This window comes from Pleurodeles waltl, chromosome 4_2, assembly GCF_031143425.1.
Source record: "Pleurodeles waltl isolate 20211129_DDA chromosome 4_2, aPleWal1.hap1.20221129, whole genome shotgun sequence".
Lineage (NCBI taxonomy): Eukaryota > Metazoa > Chordata > Amphibia > Caudata > Salamandridae > Pleurodeles > Pleurodeles waltl.
The window spans coordinates 867,542,635-867,565,437 of NC_090443.1; positions in this window are offsets into that span (position 1 = coordinate 867,542,635).

Below are 22,803 nucleotides of genomic sequence, written 5' to 3' on the forward strand. Positions count from 1 at the left end.
GGCGGCAAGGCTGGAGGGAACAAAGAAAGCAACATAGAGGAGTCACTGGCCAGTCAGGACAGCCCCTAAGGTGTCCTGAGCTGAGGTGACTCTAACTTTTAGAAATCCTCCATCTTGCAGATGGAGGATTCCCCCAATAGGGTTAGGATTGTGACCCCCTCCCCTTGGGAGGAGGCACAAAGAGGGTGTACCCACCCTCAGGGCTAGTAGCCATTGGCTACTAACCCCCCAGACCTAAACACGCCCTTAAATTTAGTATTTAAGGGCTACCCTGAACCCTAGAAAGGTAGATTCCTGCAACAACAAGAAGAAGGACTGCCTAGCTGAAAACCCCTGCAGAGGAAGACCAGAAGACAACAACTGCCTTGGCTCCAGAAACTCACCGGCCTGTCTCCTGCCTTCCACAGAACTCTGCTCCAGCGACGCCTTCCAAAGGGACCAGCGACCTCTGCATCCTCTGAGGACTGCCCTGCTTCGACGACGACAAGAAACTCCCGAGGACAGCGGACCTGCTCCAAAAAGACTGCAACTTTATCCAAAGGAGCAGCTTTAAAGAACCCTGCAATCTCCCCGCAAGAAGCGTGAGACTTGCAACACTGCACCCGGCGACCCCGACTCGGCTGGTGGAGAACCAACACCTCAGGGAGGACCCCCGGACTACTCTACGACTGTGAGTACCAAAACCTGTCCCCCCTGAGCCCCCACAGCGCCGCCTGCAGAGGGAATCCCGAGGCTTCCCCTGACCGCGACTCTCTGAAACCTAAGTCCCGACGTCTGGAAAAGACCCTGCACCCGCAGCCCCCAGGACCTGAAGGACCGGACTTTCACTGCAGAAGTGACCCCCAGGAGTCCCTCTCCCTTGCCCAAGTGGAGGTTTCCCCGAGGAAGCCCCCCTTGCCTGCCTGCAGCGCTGAAGAGATCCCTTGATCTCTCATTGACTTCCATTGCGAACCCGACGCTTGTTCTAACACTGCACCCGGCCGCCCCCGCGCCGCTGAGGGTGAAATTTCTGTGTGGGCTTGTGTCCCCCCCGGTGCCCTACAAAACCCCCCTGGTCTGCCCTCCGAAGACGCGGGTACTTACCTGCTGGCAGACTGGAACCGGGGCACCCCCTTCTCTCCATTGAAGCCTATGCGTTTTGGGCACCACTTTGAACTCTGCACCTGACCGGCCCTGAGCTGCTGGTGTGGTAACTTTGGGGTTGCTCTGAACCCCCAACGGTGGGCTACCTTGGACCAAGAACTGAACCCTGTAAGTGTCTTACTTACCTGGTAAAACTAACAAAAACTTACCTCCCACAGGAACTGTGAAAATTGCACTAAGTGCCCACTTTTAAAATAGCTATTTGTGAATAACTTGAAAAGTATACATGCAATTGAAATGATTCAAAGTTCCTAATGTACTTACCTGCAATACCTTTCAAACAAGATATTACATGTTAAATTTGAACCTGTGGTTCTTAAAATAAACTAAGAAAAGATATTTTTCTATAACAAAACCTATTGGCTGGATTTGTCTCTGAGTGTGTGTACCTCATTTATTGTCTATGTGTATGTACAACAAATGCTTAACACTACTCCTTGGATAAGCCTACTGCTCGACCACACTACCACAAAATAGAGCATTAGTATTATCTATTTTTACCACTATTTTACCTCTAAGGGGAACCCTTGGACTCTGTGCATGCTATTCCTTACTTTGAAATAGCACATACAGAGCCAACTTCCTACACATGTTTTGCTACAACTATTATGGACACCACTTTATTCATAAAGCTAGTAGCCCTAAGTCCATGTTTAATTATGTGCAATGGGAACATTGCTCGACTCCTCCACAAGGGAGTTCAAAAACGTATTATGATAAATTTGCATATTTTTCTGGGCATGATCAACGAAATGCTAGGTCTTACTATTTTAAAGTTACTCCGTATTCCAATAAGCAAATGTTACTGACCGATACTAAATTACTGTATTCAAATTTGTTTGTATCTAAACTTTCGGTCGAGGGGTATGAATACTGGTTTAAGACTGTTGACTTGAAAAGTGTTTGGGGTACGAAAAATTGGCAGATGCAAGGCAGGGATACATTATTTAGAGCATGTATTATCCCTGTACAGATGATTTTCCTCAATGACACAGTACAACAGACTAGCTGTTTGGGCTTAGCGACAATTAGAGAGTTGACTTTGCCTAGTATACCTGTCCCTTCCAAATTAAACAACTGGCAGCACTATGTGAATGCTACTTTTAGTGAATTTACGCATTGGGTCCAGAATGGTACGCTTAACCCTTCATCGTTACATCCGGGCGGGTGGTTATTATGGCCTGTAGACACTAATCAGTGTCATCAACGTTTTGTCACCTCTTCAGGGGGGTTCAGGACTAGTAGGGCAGACCCTCGTTACATTTCACCAGAACATGCTGATATTATAACTACGTACAGCGTGGGGAAGCTTTGTCAACAATGGTTGAAGTCATCCACGCTGGATGCAGTTAAGTCACATCTCAAGTTACTGTCTAATGGTACTGATTTACAAGATTTTTTGTCAGGTACCACGGAAGAAAAGGTTTTTATATGAAGTTTATAATGAGATTTGGAAACTTTCACAACAGGAGGCTGCAGCCCGGTTGAGGCAGATTGATCAAGAAAATCTACTGCAGACTTTGTCTGTTGTTGATAATGGCATGCATACCCTTTCTGACCGTGTTTACACGATTGACAGCATTGTTTCCTCTGCTACTGACATTATTAAATCAGACATGTCTTCTTTATATCATGGGCAGAGTCAGACACAGTCCATCATGCAGCTGGGTTGGACTCTTCAGACCTTGAAGGCGGGTCACGTTCCATGGCAGCACATTCGTGCCAGAGAGATCTTTATCTCCTTTAATTTGACTCGTCAACAACAGTTGATGGCTAAAAAGGAAGCGACATATGTTATGTTGAATATTGAGAAATTGGAGAAACTGCCTTTCACGGTGGCTGAGATTCCGTCAGCTGAGTGGTTGATTCCTGGGGTTATTAATTTGCCTATTTCCACTCTGCAATTTACTTCTTGTTTGAAGCACATTCCGGTGGGTAGATATGAACTATTGGGAGACAGTTACATACACGAGGTGTGGGAGCTTCCCTTTCAATACGGATGTGTTAATGGTTTGAGGGAGGTTTTTCTTAGCGGTAGCGAATGCGAAGCTTCTGTCAGCCATTCCATGGTTTGTAAACAGCTGTCCTTGCACGGAGCGTGTTACGCTTCGATTGCTAACTTAGCTTGTTATCTGAAGGGTGTTCCAGTCCCAGTTATTAAAAACACTTTCCAGGTGCTTTCTAACGGCAGTTACGTTGTTCTTAACAGCGAACGCTGCTGTGGCATGCGTGCCGGAATAGTTTACGTTGTCGTCGTCAACAAGGCCGTTACGTGCTGCGGGAATGTGTTGTTTCCCCCCACTCAAATTAGGGAGGTAGCAGACATCTGGCCTCATATTGCTACTTCCAAGGTTGATTTCGACAAGTTGAGTAGGCTGAAAGCTTTATTGTTTCAAAAGCATGTGGCCCTTACATCTGCTAGCGATACCTACGCACTTCAGGTGGCAAGGTCATCAGCGGAGATACAGTCCCTTTTGAATACTAACTTTCCAAGTCACTTCGGTGAACTTGTGGGACGTATATTTAATGCATCCAGCACTGCTGGTATTGCTAATTTTTTCAAAGCCGTTGGTGTTGGTTTCGCTCACACCTTCTCTTCCATATTCGGTTTGATACCTTCGGCTATACACTCTATTTTCGGAAGCATTTTTGGGGGTTTCCCGATTACTTTGGCTTTGTTGGCTGGAGTCTTGCTATTGTTGCTATTTTTTTGCAATGGCTGTCCCGCCACGACAAAATCCTATATTGCTGCTCCCGTCAGCGCAGCTGTGTCGTGAACGCATGATGCAGCATTTTGGAGCTACACTCCTGAGCCATTTGGAGTGTGACTGGTCTCTGTCATTCAGACCGGTTTTGGATTGTGTGCAACCCGTGTTTCGATGCCTTTGGTGCTCGTTTGAACATGCACTGGCTTTCTGTCTCTCACTGCAGCGCCCTCCAGTGGTCGATCATGATCTGTTGATGTTCCCGATTAGGGCTCATTCCCAGACTTGTGCACTACGGTTGCGTTTGCTTCGTGAGGCGGTTTATGAGATTCCCTTCCTGGAGGAAGATGGTATTGTCTCTTTCATTGGCGCTGCACGGGGTGCCGCCCTGAAAGGTTTTGGGGCTTTGGAACACACCTGCTCCATGGTACTTTGTGGCGTGGATCTTCCGATATTAACATATATCGAAGTGGAGGAGCTCCTACGTTCTATTGCTTCTGTCTGACAATTGGATTTCGGCAAAATTGACACTATATTGAATTTGGCTTTATCGTCACATGTTCCCTAAATTTATGACTTTGTTGTCTTCTTACCTTGTCGAAATATATTGTTTATGTTTGGGGCATGTTTTTATGTTATTGGAACCACTTGCTACCACAGACTGCACCTCTGGAGATGCCAGAACGGTGTCCAGTCGTACATGCAGGTCGTGAACTGCTGAATAAAAAGAGTATTCTCTATTGGGGGGATTAAGTTTGCGCCAACAATCCGTTAATTGCCAGTGTTTTTGCCACTGCTGGAAGTGCAGTGCTGTTTTATGAGTTACGGATTGTGACAATGGTGGGTGCGATCTATCCATTGCGGTATCCACTACACAATTAAAGTCTCCTCCTATTAATGTAGTGCTAGTGAGAAGTGTGCTCATGATCAGTGATAATCTGTCTAGGAATTTTCCCTGTTCGTGATTTGGGGCGTATAGTCCCGCAAGAGTTACCTCTCTCCCGTCCAATCTACCAGATATTACTACGTATCTCCCCTCAGTGTCGATCAAGGTGTAGTGTGGTTAGTTTTACGTATACTTTGCGCATTAGCTTCAGGCTTTAGGCCTTTGTGCACTTTGCCCTGAATGTATTTTATTCATTTGCTGACAGCTTAGAGCCTCTGTGCACTTTGCTCTAAATGCTTTTTATTAGGCTTCGTACTGTTATTTTTCAAATAGCCAGTTCTACGGTGTTGTTTTTTATTCATATCACACTGTTTTGCCTACTTCAGCACTGGAGTTCTTCATAACATATTCACTCTGTGCTTCAGTCAAGGATACAGTCTGGTACATTGCCGATAGACGTGGTAGGAGTTTAGATTTGGCATTCCTGCGTAGGGACATTTTGTGATCACGATGACATGTTAGTTATAAAATCACTTCCTTGTCCCAATACATGCAAGAAGGAGATTCCGACCAGAAACCCACAGCTAGACTCTGACTGCCTCGTTGCAGATGCTGAACCAGATCACAGGCCTTTGCTCAGGTATGAGGGCGTATGTCTCCCTGGTGATTCGGAAAGGCAAGCTAGAAGCTTAAAATGCTGTGCTTTAAATAGAACAAGCAGAGGGAGAGTAGAAACTGTTAGGAAATATGATAGCTTTATTCTTATGTTTTACTCTCCTGGTGACTATATCAATCCTACTATGTTGTATTGTTCTGGTTATTGCGGCTCACGCCTTATTATCTAAAATACAGTCGTTTTATTAAAACATTATATAAAACTTATACTGTCTTTGTCATTTGTATATGAGATCATATTGTAAATGAGAGAGTTGGTTCGGATCTGAGTGACCACGACTTCCCTGAGAAGTTCCAAAGATGTCATGCGCTCGGCTGCCTAATCATTTCTTCCCCGTGGGAGAAATGAGGCACTGCTAGTTAGCCGGAGCAAAAACCGGATTTAGGGTGACAGAGTTCCTTACACGTGGGTCAGACTCAGTCCCCCACACCGTTATCGATCCTGCTGCCTAGAAATCCAGTAGTCTCATTTAGGATAATGAGAGCCCACACGACAAAGGTATGAAGAACCTGTAATGTAACGCCTGGTCTGATCCATATCAACACTCCCCTCGCAAATGCAGAGTGGTTAGTGGCAAATATTTGTCCCCTCCAGTGCTTTTTCAAGGCCTTGATCTCCTGCTCCAACAAGTGAGTTTTTTGTAAGATAGCTATGTGCACTCCCCTTCGTTTAAGAAAGCTGTGAACTTTGTACCTCTTGGACATATTATTTAGGCCCCTGACATTCCATGTGATTATCTTGTATTCTGTGGTCATAGTTTAGGGAGGGGTGTGGCGGCGGTCCGCTAACACCGCTCTATTACTACTACTGGACAAACCTATTGAGTCTCGTAATCTAAGGTGTGAACCGTTTGGGCTGCGAGATAGATGTGCCTGATAAACCCTGAAGACAACACAACCAAAATCAAACCCCCTTTGTAACTCCCTCTCCCCAGGACCGGTACCTACAACTCTCCCCGTCCAAACCATTACAACTATTGTAATCCTAATTATCAACCTATTGGAGGGAGGCGTGCCAGAGACCAAGAGGCAGCGTCCCGGACTCTCCCCCAGGCCCGATTATATGTAATGTGCCGGTTAAGAAATGACATCTAGGTTCCGATAGCTCTATATTTACGGTTGGGTCTTATCAATGTCCCTAAACAGATTGAGGTTCCCCCACAATTGTCCGCTCACTTGCCAACTTGTTCTTTTAGCGAGGTCAGATAATCTTGTCCGCCGTTCCTGGGGTGATCAAAGGCAAGCCAACGAGAGTGTCCTGGGAGGATATTGAGGACTGTTCGCAGTTTGAGTCAACGTCTGATGTAGCATCTGGGGTCCGGCGTGTGTGGAAGTCTCCCCCGCTTAATGCTGCTGCTGTTTCCACCGCATCGCGCATCTCCTGTTGTGATTGACGTTTCGATGGAGCCGCTTCTGTGGTCTTTTTCCGGGATCTGCTACGTTTCTTCCCGGGGTTTCGGAATGTCCGGTCGCGGGTTGCTCTGCAGTGGATGTTCAGCGATTCAAGCCATTCCATCGCCAGCTGAGGTGTGAGAAAAAAGTGGGTTCTGTTATCGTATTCCACTCGGAGTTTTGCCGGAAAGAGCATGGCATATTTTATACCATGCTCACGCATGGCTCGTTTTACTGCGATGTAGGATGCCCTTTGCGCCTGCGTTTCTCTCGTAAAGTCTGGGAATATCATAACCTTTTGGCCATCCGATTGAATCTCACCTAGCTGGCGGGATTGTGACAGTACGTAGTCTCTATCTTTGTGGTGGAGTAATCTAGCGATTATTGGCCGTGGCCTGACTCCTGGTGGGGGTGGTCCGCCAGGGATCCTGTGGGCACGTTCCACCGCAAAGAATGGTGAGAAGCCCTCTGATGCTATCATGTCTCTGAGCCACTGTTCCAGGAATACTTCTATATTAGCTGTGGAGGCCTCCGCCCCCTCCGGAACCCCCACTAATCTGATGATGTTCCGTCGGGCTCGGTTTTCTGCATTCTCCGCCCTTGCCTCCAATGTTTTCAGCCGGGTGGTCAGGTCTTTAATTTCTGAGGATGAGCCTTTGTGCCCCGCTAATACTCCTGTCAACGTGGTCTCGTGCAAACCCACTGTTTCCTTTAATTTACGGTGGTCGTCTCGCAAAAGGGAAAGATCTGTGGTGAGGTTATCGATTTTACGCTCAAGCGCTTCCCGGGAATCTTTAATAGCCAGTAGCACAGTGTCCAGAGTTGTTTCTTGTTGTTCGTGCCCCGTTTGCGATTCTCTGGCGGGCGTTGGGGGTGGATTCTCAGTGTGCGGGGAGTCCCCCGCTGGTGATTTGTCTTGTTTTTTTGGTTTTACCATTGTAACAGGTCTCAGACGCTTCTCTTCACTTTTTGAGATCTTAGGTTGTTATTATGGCAGTATCTAAGCTTTGGGCCTGGATTGTGGCCCGAGGGTGCTGCCCTACACTGTATTCGCTGATGTTCCGTACTGTTGCTCTCGTCGTTAGTGGCAAAAGTGTCTGAGTCCTTTGCGCTCTTCAATGGATCGAGGGCCGCGGCTGTAGCTGGTTTCCTGCTCCGTCGCTGCCGCCATTTTATGTCGTGGCAGCCGCGAACTTGTCAGGGGGAGTTTTTTTGGGGCGATCTCTGCCCCAAAGTGGAGCGCCGCGGTTCCTACTTGTGCTGTATATTCTCCGATCGCTTTTATACAATTTTTAAGACCTCCGGTCGTTATTATGGCAGGATTTAAGCTTCGGGCCTGGATTGTGGCAATTAAAAACAAAAATAATACTAAAAACAGTTTTGCCAGCAGTCAAACAAAGTGAAGCAGCTATGTCATGCGGTGCACAACTCCTCTCTGGAGCTGCGCGCTCGCGATGTGTGAGGTTTAATCCCCTTTTGACGGAATAGCCCTAAAAGAGACATACGCATAGTGTTCACCTGGTAACAAGAGGCAAGTTACGCTTCTAGAATGAGATGGTAGGCACCTTAATTTGATTCTCTCTAAATTGCTATAACCCCAAGCATAATTATAATGCTTTCTAGCTACTGATAAACCACACAGTAAAGAAGACACTGTTAATAAACTGGTTCCCAAACTGGGAGCCGCGGCTCCCTGGTGCGCCATCAAAACTAGCCAGGGGCGCCGCACACAGTTTGGGAACCACTGGCTGTAGTTTTATTGTGTCCGAACTGGAAATAGCTAAGTGGTTCCTGTGTGCGGCGCCCCTGGCTAGTTTTGATGGCGCACCAGGGAGCCGTGGCTCCCAGTTTGGGAACCACTAGAAAATGGAATTTAAAAACCCCATAGAAATGCACTTAAAAAAAAAAAAACACACACACAGAGGCTACAGGGACGTTATAGGTTGGTTCATATTTTACTTGCGCAAAACCATAGAAATTCAGCAGTTATAGTTATCTCAAGTAATTATAACTCGTGAAATAAGGTAACAATATGTTGCGCCCGCTACGTGTGTGTGTGTGTGTGTATATATGTGTGTGTATATATATATGTGTATATATATATATATATATTCATTCTCTCTCTCTCTCTCTTTTCTCCCCCCCCACCCCCACCCAATCTATATATTATATGCCTATATCTTTGGCACCGTTTGACAAATCTTCACAAAATTTTCCAAGAAAAGTGCCCAGGCGATTCTTGTTGCGAACGGAAAGCTTTGGGTGATCTGTTGAGATGGGTCCGAAGAAAGGGGGCATCAAAAAAGTTGTGTTTCCCGTGTTAATTCCGATAGGATCTTTGAACACGACTACAGCCTGAGCAAATGGACAGAATGACACCAAATTTGGCAGAAAGCTAGCTTTTGGTATGCAGATTACACCTTTGCTTATTTGGTGTAAATCCATTCAGTATTTTCGAGAAAGTAAAGGGATAATAAGTGTGTACATTACTGGCTGCAATAACTTTGCGAATAAGGATGAGCTCATGCAGGTAAATGCAGACCTCTGATTGGCTGCCAAAACTTTAGTCAGGAAGTGTTGGCAGCTATCTTGGGAATTGGCTTCAGCCAAGTCCCACAAAAAAAGTAAAAAAAAAAAAAAAAGGCAAGGGGCCAGGGTAGAGTCACTCTGATCCTTTAGCTCTGGTGCTGGGGTCTCAGAGAGACCCCTCGAGGGATTAAAAAAAAAAAAAAAAAAAAAAAAAAAAGTTTTGCCACGATTTTGCGCTGACTTTGCACATTTGTGGCTCCTGCACTTTTTTTTTTCTTTTTTACACAAGCTCCCCTGGTGGGCCACATCCTGGGGACATTCATATTCTGGATGGGAGGGCAGGCCTGCCCCTCCCCCCCTTGCAGCCCTGGGGACCGCCACTTGCTCTGGGTGATTTATAAAATGTATGTGGGTGTGGCACCTGCCCCTTCTACCCCCCCCTCCCCTAGCCCTGGGGACTGCTACCTCCAGGGCAAAAAATTTGAGGGGTCTGTTTCAGACCCCCGCAGCCCTGGGGATCACCACATCCCCATAACTGTTTGCTCTGACTTGGTGGGAACTTTGACAGCTCCCACCAAGTCTGAGCAAACACTTCACTTTCTGCAAGTGAGAGCTGTCAAACAGCTCTCACTTGCAGAAAGTGAAGTTGTCATCTGTTTCCCTGCATGCAAATACGTATGCAGGGAAACAGATGAAAACATTGCTCCCACGAGCAGGGAGTTGCTATTTAAAGCAGCTCCCTGCTTGTGGGTGCAATGCAGACTCCCACTGGATGCGGAGAGCCGGCTAGGACCGCAGCGGCCTTCAGGCTCCCACCACGTCCTCTCACTTGCTCTTTTCCATCCCACAGTGGGATGGAAGAGAGAACAAGAGAGTGTTGGTCATTGAAATGGACTCTCCATGCAATGACTTCTAAAAGTTGAAGGTTCAAATCCTAGTGCTTCATGGCATTGTTTCTGTTTATTTAGTAGTGTTTTGACTGTTAAACCTTCCTAGTGATGGAACATTCACATGTCCTCCCTATCAAAATCTTTGGGTTGACTGTCATAGGTATGTCTGGACAGAGCACAGTAAGGAGTCACCTGTGGCATAATGGTTAATGTCTCAGACCCTTACACTGCAAGTTGAGGGTTTTAGTCCTAGTAATTCTTTCCAACTTCAAATGTTTAAGGTTCATACTGAAAGGAGATTTCACTCGTTTTAATTGACAAATACACTTGGCTTTTCAATTTGTCCTAAAATTGAAAAGCCAACATAGAAATTCATTGAAATAAAACAAAGGTTACAGTGACGTTATAGTTCGGAAATAGTGTTAAAAAAACAGAAATGCACCCAGGGTACAGGGACATTATAGTTAGGCTCACATTTTAAAAAGTACAAAACCATAGAAATTCACCTTTTATAATTATAGTTATCTCAAATAACTATAACCCATGCCCTAAGGTAACTATAACTCGCCCCCCCCGCCATTGTATTGCTCTCACTTGAACTAAGAGGAAACAATGCCAAAAGAATGCAGCACTCTTAGACTAAATAATTAATTTATTAAGGCACTTCCTAAACATCAAATAAAAGTCACACAAATATATGAGAAATAAGCATGTAACTCAAATGCAGTAGAACATGTATAAAAACAAAGATGAATGAATATATATTGCGGTCAAGATTTAAAAAGAAATATGTAATATATCAACAAAGCATGTATACAATAAGCTAATTAATCAGGATTTAAAATGCATCACCATGGGGGTAGACACCATCATCCTCACCAGCCTGACTGGGGAACCCTTCGATCAGCAATGGCAGGAGACCCTCTTGAATGGGGTCAAGAGATCCTGGGCAGCGCATCCGCTCCGCAGGTGAGTTCCAGTCTTAGTGACGCCTCCCCGTCTTTGATACCTTAAAACACACTCAAGGAGAGAATTCTAGAAATCGCCTCCCCCCCTGTTATGAAATGAAATGCTTGCTGTACTTCACCTGCGTCAAAAACATGCAAAAAGAGTTGGCCAGGCTCCCTATGCCTGTTTTGAGGCAGAACTATACATTCCTCTGATAAGACCGTCTCAACCTTGTGAGCCTGCTTCCCCCATAATATGTTCCAGCACAGTCTGGTCCTGTTCTTGTGGAGAGAAAAACAAGTCCTGTGTGGAAAACAAGTTGTGTGTGCAAAAACACCTGGGCTGCCCTGCAAACGTAGCAGAGCACAAAATGGAATTATTTGCACAAATTGGAGTTGATGGTCAAACATGGAGTCGGTGGTTTAATACATATAGCATCACAGCCACGCACTGCTAATTACCCCACAAATTATAATATTTGCAGTAACATTTTTGACGAAAAAACTGCATGGCAGGGGCCTCGTAACCTTTGTTTTTTTAATTAAATATATATATATATATATATATTTTTTTTTTTGTTTTTTTATGTGTGAGAGAGAAATTGGGTTGTTGGTTGACTGGTGTGTGAGCCCTAATCAAGCAACAGCCACAATCCCTTGCAGGATGAACCACAAAGTCACCAATTTAAACTGTGGGTAACCCTGGGTACCTTAGCACAAAAAGCAGTCAGGCTAAACTTAGAGGCAATGTTTTAAGTATTTACACAGCATGGAAACAGCAATACATTGAAAACACATCATAATAAAATTCCCAAACCAATTTGGACAAATAGAGAACATTTTAATAAACTATTTGACACCAAAACCACCAAAATCCAATTGGTAGAACCAAAGTTATGAATTGTAAAGTTTAAGGTTCAATAAAGTGAGTCCTCAGTTTTGGAAAACAGCCACCTGGGCACCTTTAGCACCACAACTAAGGGTTCAGGAGACCTACTGGGGGTTCAAGACTCACTTAGGTTGGGTCAAGGTGCAGGTTCAAGATGATGTGAGCCTTGTATGTCTCTGAGGCTCTGAAGAGGAGGCAAACTAAACTAGTCCTTAGAGACAGTTTTGAAGTCCTGGGTGAAGATAAAGATATATGGGTCCACAGCAGGGCTGGCCTCCGAAGGTTCAAGGCAGGCTGCAGGCAGCAAAGCAGTCCTTCTAAGTACAGCAGCAGTCTGGTAGGGTGCACATCAGGTCATAACAGCAGGCAGTCCTCAAAGTCCTTCTACAGGTCCAGTATTGAAGAGTGGGTCTGAGAGCCCTATTTCTTTTTATAACCAATTCTATTGTTTAGGAATAGTACGCACACCACATACATGAACAATAGCAAACATTGAATCTTCAGATCAAGTTCCACATATTTCTCTTTATCCATATACATTATAAACAGCATTACATTAGTACACCATGATAGTTCCACCATTTACCCCACACTTTGTCATGTTTCTTTGTACAACCGCAAGAGGCATAAATCGGCTTTTCTTGGTGTGCACACCAGTCCACCCCCGCCATCGATGGAATGTTATGTTGCTTCCACATACGGGCTATGTCTCTCTTAGCGATGAGGCAGGCCACGCCTATAAAGATCCGCTAAGCGCAGGGGCCTCCCAATTCCTCTAATAGTCCCAGTATTGCTGTTTTGGGGCACAGAATAATTGGATGCCCCAAAACCTTCAATATCTCTTTACCGACCCCCTACCAGAAGGGTTTTATCTGAGGACAATCTCAAACCATATGAAATAAGTCTCCCAATGGAAAGTTACATCTAGAACAGGTTGGATTAGTATTGGGGGACATTCACAGCAATTGTGCAGGGGCTAGGTAGGTTGCATGAAAGCAGTTGAATTGTATCATGCGTAGTGTTGCTGAAATAGCTAGTTCCCTTGGGGCCAGGGATGCCTCCTGTCAATCATCATCATCCAGCTCCCTGACCCACTTAGGCCACTTTTGACTGAGGAAGCCAAAGCCACCTGGGGCATTCGTAAGCAATGATCTGTGAAATTGGGATAATGCTTTTTTTCTCCAATATCCCTGTTAGTATCTTAACTTCCAGTGGATTATATTCAGGGAGATGAGTTTCTGTGGGGATGTGTGCCCCTAGGGCATGCTGCATTTGTAGATAGCGGAAACATTGTGTATTGGCTAAGCCATACTGTTCTTTTAGGTCTTGAAAGGACATTAGCTTTCTCCCTATATATAGGCGTCTCCCAAGTGAGTAATCCCTACCTGGTCCCAGCATTGAAAACCTTTAAGTGCTGTAAGCTATTGTAGCCACGTCCCTTGCCAAAGGGACGTCATTTGAGTTAAACACCGGTCCTGTTTTATTAAGCACAAGCCCGCTCTCCAGCAGTGTGTGGCTACTTGAGTGCAAGAGGGCATCTCTTTGGATATTTTAGCCTATACAGCAGACCAAGAAGACCATTAAAGCCCACTGAATGAATCTCAAGTCGGTAAGCAGGGTCATCCCAGCCCCCTGCCAACCAATCATTGACAGGCACCAGCTGTGCGTCAAGATAGTAAATATATAAGTCTGGAATTCCCAACCCCACCCCACCCCTCACAATAGGAGATTTCCGGCCCAAGTTGAAGGCTACTTTCTGTCGCCCCCATACTTACTGGCATTGACAAAAAGCCTGGAGATCTCCCCATACAAATCCAATAACTCCAGGCACCTAGGACCTGAGGTAGATGGGTCACCTAAGAACACCAGAACATGATCCGCATATAAAGCCACTCTGTCTTCCAATCTGTCCCCCCATCTCCAGCCCCACATCAGAGGGTCACAGCACAACAAGCACGCCAAGAGCTCTATAGCTAAGGCGAAGTCCAACAGGGAGAGGGGACATCCATGGTGCGTTCCCCTCGTAATTGGAAATGGGGGGGGGACTGAGTTTACCCGGATTTAAGAGGGGGATCATTTTGCAAATTTATGTTCCCAGCCCCTTATGCAATAGGACCACCTCCATAAATTCCCATGAGATCGTGTAGAATGCTTTACAGAAATCAATGAGAAGCACGGCCAGTTTACCATATGGCTGTGGGCTTCCCGAAAGAGCCGCCTGGACCCAACGCAATCAGTGCCGAGTACTTCTGCCTGGCATGAATCCACATAGATGTGGGTGGATAAGATGAGATAGTGTGCGGGGGAGACGTGTCACCAATACTTTGGCATATATCTTCATATCCGCGTTAATGAGAGAGATTGGATGGTATGATGCACATTGGTCGCAAAGCAGCCATTCTTTCGGGAGGACCACAATCGTGGCACAGTCGAGTTCATGAGGGAATTAGCCTATTTGCAATGTCTCCTCATAAGCATTTAGAAGACAGGGCACCAGAAGAGATTAGAACATTTTATAGTATTCTGTAGGGTATCCATCTGGCTCGCAGTTTTTCCTCCCTTAAGATCAGATATAGCTGCCTATACTTCCTCTCGTCTACGGTTGGTCTAAATTATGGGCAAGGGAGGGTGGGATACTTGGTACTGGGATGTCCCAGATAATGGACTCTCCTTCTGTTAATTTTGGCAAAGGGCGCCTAGCATAAAAGTCCTGGTAAAAAGTCGCAAAGGTTTGAGCTTTCACAAGCAATTCCATCTGAAGGTTCCCTTCCTGATCGCGTATGATTGGCACCACTTTGGTAGATGCTGCACGTGTCGCCAACAAGTAGAGTAGTTTACCGGGTTTGTGGCCCTGCCCCCTAAATTCTACTGGTGAAAGCCTGCCAGCATTGTTTTGCCGCTTCGAGAGGTATTTATCGCAACTCAGTCTGTGCCCATGACAACTGACGTATGTACTGTGTGTCTGACTGTCGGGCTTGTCGCTCTAACTCAATTATCTTATTCTCTAGGGTTGTGCACTGTTCCTTTTGTATCTGCTCTTATCGTCTAACGTATCCTTGGATTATTCCCCCTCATTGAGGGTTTGCATGCCGCCCAAAGCGTCATTTTGGATTCCACTGAGCCCACATTGCAGAGGAAGAAAGCCTGAAGCTCCCCCAAAACAAATTTGGCACATTCAGGGGATTTCAGATGCCATGCACTGAATCTCCAGGTCGGTCACTGTCTCTGCAGCGCTAAGCCCTATTCCACTAACAGCGGCCCATGGTCCAATATGCCCCAAGGAAGTATTTGAATGGAGCACAGATTTACCAGACTGTTGCCGGTACCCACGTGAGGTCTATTCGGGCTTCAGTATGGTGGGCTGCGGATTGGTGAATGTATGCATGTTCCTTAGGGTGCCAGACCCGCCATGCATCGCAGAAACCCATAGAGTCAACCCAGGTCTTTAAGCACACTGACCAGGTATGGCGGTCGGGGCTAGGCTCTGTCGAAGTATCCCAGATCGGATACGGAACTGTGTTAAAATCTCCCCCTACTAGGGTAGTCCATGAGGCAATGATGTCAGGAGAGACCCAAGTGTCTCGAATGTGGGCTGAAATAACTGTGGGGGAATGTAACAAGACACCAGACTATATTGCTTAGCCGCAATCTGGCCCTCTGCACCTACATACCTCCCCTATGGGTCCTCATGGACCTACGTCATTGTTAGCGGGAGCGATTTATGCAACAACAGGCCTACACCTCTAAAGCCCCATGCAAAGCCTGAGTGGAAAACCCTGTCATATCCAAAGCACCCTAAGAAGGAGCATTCGGTCCCATTGAATGGGTTTCCTGTAGCAAGACTACTGTTGGTGAATGCCTCTTTATGTACCGTAAAACTGCATTCCGTTTAACACGGTACAACAGCCTGTTAACATTCCATGAAATTACTGAGATCATTAGAAGCAAAGGGATAACCATGTGTAGTCCTGGAGGATTTCCAGTGTACAGAGGTCATCCTCCTGGGACATTCAACTGTGTAAGTCTGACCCTCTAGAGCAATATAGTGTATGTGTCGGTGCACCTGCGTGTGTATAACGTAAGCAAAATTTGCACAACTGTAGATTATATAAATTGGAAGAAAACAACAGGTATAAACAACATCCCTACCCCGTAACGCCCACTCCACATACTTCATCCCTAGAAGCATCTGTCGCACTTATTGTAACCATTTTGTAACTCTATTGACTCGTGGAGGTGTTCTAAAACGTGGTAGGATGACTCCCCTCAATGTACGGATATTTCGCCTGACAGCTTCTTTCTGATTTTATAAGCAGAAAAGGGACATCAACTAGGAACCTAGTCCAACCCGAGCTCCAGAACCCTACCCCCCCAGATTATTACAGGGTTAGGAATGACCCGCAGCAACACATTGGTATCCGTTAGCCACATAGGGGGGCTTATTGCAGTTGCAGTCAGTAATTACTTGTGTCTAAGGTGGTCAAGGCCATGAATTGGGGGGGCTCCCCTCAGAATGAAATATGGACTGTGTGTCAGATAGGGAGGTCTCCTGAGTCACCTAGAACACCCCCCCAACCCCCCACCAAATCCCCAAGTCCTTGAAAGGGAGAGCCATCACTCTTTAGCTTTGCACAGCTAAACAAACAATATTAGCTAAATGGGATATGGACACCATCCCATGGAAGCGAGATTGGCTCCATAAGCTGTAGAGTCTACTTGGCATGGAGAACCTAACTGCAGTAATTGATCACAGATTGCTGCAATTCACAAAGCATGGGGACCATACATACGTTTCCTCTCCCAGGAATTCAGAGAATTATCTTGCCCATGATACTAACACATACTCAGCCTCACATAGGGAGAACAGAGTCCCACAGAGGAAAAACACACCAACCTCGAGCCACGTTTATGCTTGGATTTACTATCCAACACAAATCAGGATTTGCGTTGGTTAGTTGCCCAAAGCCATGCAAAGTTATGCTATACCCTGCTTTGCATTATTTTGTGTCAAGGGGGCATTCCATGGGTGGTACGTAGGCCTTCTCAAGCAACCACCCAGTGGTTTGGACGCAAATCCCCATCTACAAACATTCATAGTCAGGGATTTCTGTCAATATTGTATACCTCCTTCAGGCAGGCTTAACACTGAGATATGTTTTCACTTCCCCTCGTTTTTCCAACTTTGCATGCATTCTACTTTGTACAGCACACACACACATAAAGGAAAACACGTTTTAAAGTGGTGGAAGCCCCCCTCCCTCTAGTACAAAAACTGTTCCTTACAGAAAGCATACACCCTTGAACCATGGTGCAAGATAGCAGCGGATACCACAATTCTCAAAGCCAGGAGGGGCCTAAAATAATTATTAAAAACAAAAAAAACGTACCTGTTCCTGCTGCCGCCTAGCTCCTCTTCCAATTGGTGTCACAGCAGTCCCTGGGACACCAGCACAATCTCCCCCCATGCAATCCTGGTGCTGCTCTCATGCTATAGCTAACATGAGAACCACAACAGGATTGATCTGAGCAGCTTGGTTTGCCGCTCAGACAGTGCACTGGAATCTGTGCAGTTTCTCCAACCCAGCTGTGCAACACAGCGGGGTTGGAGAAACCTAAGTGTGTATGTCAGTTTGGCCGGCATAAGACGGCAGGCCAAACGGACATGTGCACTTAGAACACTCACATCACTCCTCCCCCTTCCATGGCCCAGCCCCACCCCACCCTTCACATGCTGGCTGAGCCAGCTGTTGAAAAATAAAACAGCAGCAAAATATTGTTTTATTTTTCAGCTGCTGGCTCAGCCAGTGAGGCGACGCTCCTTTGCCATTGCAAAAGAGCCATCCCTAGCGCAAGGGTATGTGCATTGGCGCATATAAGCCTAAACAGCAAGCACAGGGAGTGGAGAAAATAGCACCATATCTTAGTTTATATAGCACTATTCTTCTCTCTTCCTTTTCACGCAATGTAGTGCAGTACTGTTGTGTGAATGTTTCATAAATCTGGCCCATCATGTAACAAGCACATGCCCTACTTTCTGTATACATGTTACATTCTTTGTAATGTGAATACTTTGTTCTTTTTGCTTTTTATCATTGCCTTTCCTTAATATATGTTTCTCTTCAGTATTTGCTCTGTATTTTCCTTTTGGTTGGATGTAGGTGTGTTATTCAGGCTCAGCGGTGTAACTGTGTCTTGGAATCCCTAACCCTTGTTCTATAAGCAAAAGAGAACGTTTTGTTGTATACGGTTGGGATTACATCTTCGACTATCTGATGGATGGAGTCTTTTCTATCAGAATAAGCCTGTACTTCACAACTACTTCATGTGAGCAGTTTATTTGATATAAGAAATCCCTCACCCCTAGTTTTGGAAATGTTGTGCCTTTTCTTTCCAAAGGTAGTTGCATCGTCAAAATGTAGGTTGAGTGTTCTCAAACACTGAAAAAACATCTTCGCCACCTATGCAAATTACTGGAACAGGCAATGTTATTAAGCTGTGGACCAGAATTTACATTGCCAAGGATCCCAAACATACTTCTTAAGAAAGGATTAAGAACCTTAAATACAACAAACATTTGAAATGCAATAGATTTCACTTTGACTGTCCCTTTCTCTTTCTCTTTCTCCAACAATGGGGCCTTGGCAAAGATACTGGAGAGAGGTTTGGCTAAGGATGTATAAATTATATATGTTCAATTATATTGTTTTCTTACTTTTGATTCTACTAGAACTTTAAACATTATTTATAATCATGCCTCAACACCTCATATGATGGCTACCCACAATATGCAGAAGATACCACCATTAAGCTAGTACCAGCATTATGCCAAGGTTGGCACAATCATGGCATGAATGCCCACAATATGGCATGAATCACCGCCATAATGCAAGACAAGAGTCAACAATACAAGAGGTAAGGGTACCATTGTAAATGAATGACCACAATATTTGAAGAATTACTACCATTGTGTTGTGGATGCCCACAATATGGCAGGAATTACCATACTACTACAACATACTGCCAGAGCCACCAGTATCTCATGGATGTCCACAATGAGCCAAATATTCCCACCATTGTGTCTGGGGTGAACACTATGCCACAATTTGGCATCACTGTATAAAAGATGCCCCAAATATCTCAATATTTACCACCATACAGCCAAGAAATGGGGTCTCTAGTTGGCAGTCGGTTTGCACCCTGTCCAAGTAGGGACCTTCACTCTAGTCAGGATAAGAGATACCCCCTCAGATAACCCCTGTTCATCCCCTTGGTAGCTTGGCACAAACAGTCAGGCTTATCTCAGAAGCAATGTGTAAGCAATTGTACATAACACACAGTAATACAGTGAAAACACTACAAAAGGACACTACACCAGTTTTGGAAAAATAGCCAGTATTTATCTGTGTAAAACAAGGCCAAAAGGAGCAAAAATCCAACATACAGTAATAAAGATATGAATTTTGCAAGAATGAACTTAAAAATATGGTTCCTTGCAGTCAATAGCTCCACCTGGTGCTATCACGGCGTTGTGATCAACAAAACCAACAGTTCAGACGGGTCGCGGGCCTGCTATAGTGTCGGGAAGACCTGCAAACAGTACCTTGGAAATGCAGGGCGTTGTGATCCTCGCGATGAGATCCAGAGAGCGGTGTCGGTTCCGGGGGTCGTCGGGCCCTTGAAGTCACATGCGATGCAGATCGAGCTCCAGGCTGATGAAGTCAGGAGCGCTGGCATGGATGGCGTCGGACTGCGATGCGAAGCAGGACAATGCGACATGCGGTGCCCACAGGTCACGGTGCAGGCAGCAGCTCGGTGATGGCGTCCAAGGGTGTCGCTGAGACCAGGGCTGTGGTGTGAAGCGGGGCGGTGCGACATCACCAGGTCACGGTGCAGGCAGCGTCATTGTTGCTGCTGAAGCGCTGACAGGGACGTCGGTTGACAACACTAGAGTGAATGGTGCTGGTGTCGGTGGGATGGGGCTGCAGTGCGGGATGGGTCCGTCCTTTGTGTTCCTCACAATCGGTGTCCAAAGGCCACAGTGCAAGGAGCTGCACTGGTGTCAACAGGAGTGGCAGCATTTGGGATGCCCAGGCTGCGGTGTAAGCAAGGCGATGCCGGAGTGCGGGCCTAAAGGTCACAGTGCAAGCAGCGGCTCAGTGGTGGCATCAGATGGTGGCATCGTTGTGAGACCAGGGTTGCGGTGCGAAGAGGGGTAATGTGACTCCGTGCGGCGTCGGCAGGTCATGGTGCTGGCAGTGTCATAGGCATGCGTCGCAGTGGTTTTTCTTCTTGAACAGCACAAATCACACAGTTCCCAGTGCTGTAGGCAGATGAAACTGAAGTATTTGATATCCCTGAGACTTCCAACAGGAGGCAAGCTCTACTCTAAGCCCTTGGAGAATTTTCTCAAGCAGGATACACAGCAAAGTTCTCCCTTTGCTTTCTTTTAAGGCAGGAGCAGCGACTGCAGGCCACCTCAGCAAACCAACATAGCAAAGGGGCAGTACTTCTCCTACAGCTCTTCAGCTCTTCTCCTTGGCAGAGGTTCTTCTTGATTCCAGAATTATTCTAAAAGTTGGGGTTTTGGGTCCACTACTTATACCCCTTTCTGCCTTTGAAGTAGGCAAACTTCTAAAGAAAGCAACCCCTAACCTGCTTTTTGGCCGGGAGAAGCTCCCTGCGCCACACAGCTCCACCGTTGTGCTCGTGTCCCTCTGCCCGCCCTGGCAACTGCTACTGCGAGTTCAAGGCCCTCCTCCACCCGCAGGCCTGCGCCTCATCCCTGGTGTTTTAGTGGTGCCGTAAGTATGGTCTGTCTGCTTGCCTTGTGTCTGTTTTTCACTTTCTTTTTGTTGCCGCTTCTCTGTTTTCTTGCTCAGTTTTTTTTTGTGCCACTTTCTCTGTCCCTCTGTTTTCTGCCCTGTTTCCTTTCCTTGGGCTTCCCCCGTGGTTCCCCTGCTGCTGCACCCCCCCAACCCCCTCGTGCACCCATTCGTGCTTCCCTCCCACCTCCCCCTCTTAATGGCGCCGGCTGCACGGTGAGGAGAGCAACCCCTGACCTGCTTTTTGGTTGGGAAAAGCTCCCCGCGCTGCGCAGCTCCACCGTTGTGCCCGCGTCCCTCTCTCCGCCCTTGCAGCTGCTACTGTCTGTTTTTCCCTTTCTTTTTGTTGCTGCTTCTCTGTTTTCTTGCTCTGTTTTTTTGTGCCATTTTCTCTGTTCCTCTGTTTTCTGCCCAGTTTCCTTTCCTTGGGCTTCCCCTGTGGTTCCCCAGCCGCTGCATCCCCCGCGGCCCCACCCCCCTCACGCACCCATTCGTGCTTGCCTCCCAGCTGCTCCTCCCTCCCACCTTCCCCTCTTAATGGCGGACGTGCCACTGGAGCGCCATAGGCAAGCCCATCTGCACCCGTCCGCACCTGGACCGCACCCATCGCCAGTCCCCCTGGCCGCCGGGATCCGCCCAGCACCAGATGCTACTATGACGCCAACGCCCTCCAAGCCCTCAACACCGGCTGCTCTACCACCTGCTTCCAGGCCTCACCAAAGCTCGTCCACGGACCCTTCCCCTGCCGGAGCTGCAACTTCTCCACCCTCCGAACCACCACCTCACCCGCCAGAACTGGATGCAACCACCTCAGGTGCATCCTTCTCAACACCCGCTCCATCCACATGCACGCCATTGAGCTCTGGTACCTTTTCGTCTCCTCCTCCCGGAACATCGCATTCCTGACAGAGACCTGGATGAACCCATCCTCAGCTCCCGACATCACCATAGCCATCCCAGATGGTTACAAGATCACCCGCAGAGACTGCACCAACAGACCGGGAGGAGGGATCGTCATCGTCCACAGGAACACCATCAGAATCTCAACCAACACCGAAGACACCCTCAGCACCGGCGAGCACATGCACTTCCAAGTCCACATCAACCCCAAGACTACCCTCAGGGGTATCCTCATCTACAGACCCCCCAGACCTCGACCTCAGTTCAGCGACTCCAGCGCCGACTACATCAGCACTCAAGCCCTTGCTTCTACTGATTACATCCACCTCGGGGACCTGAACTTCCACCTCGAAAACACCAATGACAGCAACTCGATCGCCCTGCTCGACAACCTCGGACTCAATCAACTCGTCACATCTCCCACCCATTCCGCTGGATACACGCTCGACCCCATCTTCTCTGCCAGCAGACACATCACCTTCAGCCACACCACAGAGCTCCACTGGAACGACCACTGCTGCGTCCACTTTACCTTCAATAAATCCACCACCCACTACTACCCACAACCGATCCCCCGCCACAGCTGGAACAAGATCACCAACGACCAGCTGATCTCTGCCCTCACCTGAGCCCCCACTAGCTGACTCCACTGATGCTGACTCAGCCGCCCGCAACCTCAGGCAATGGATCGACGACTGCGCCAACACTCTTGCCCCGATCAAACCCCCCCTTCCCACAACTGCACCATCAGAAAGGCCACCAGGTTTACCACTGACTTCCAGACATCCAAACAAGCCTGCCGCAAACTCAAGAGGAAGTGGTGCCAGGAACAGACACCGGCCACCCACATGGCCCTCAAGAACGCCATCCGCAAGCAGCACCAGCTCATCTGGGCCACCAAGAGATCCTCCTTCAAGGAACGCATCAACAACAACGCGTACAACAGCAAAGAACTTGTCAACATTGTAAAGGAACTCTCGAATCCTAGCTCCAACACCAACAACATCCCACCTTCGCAAGACCTC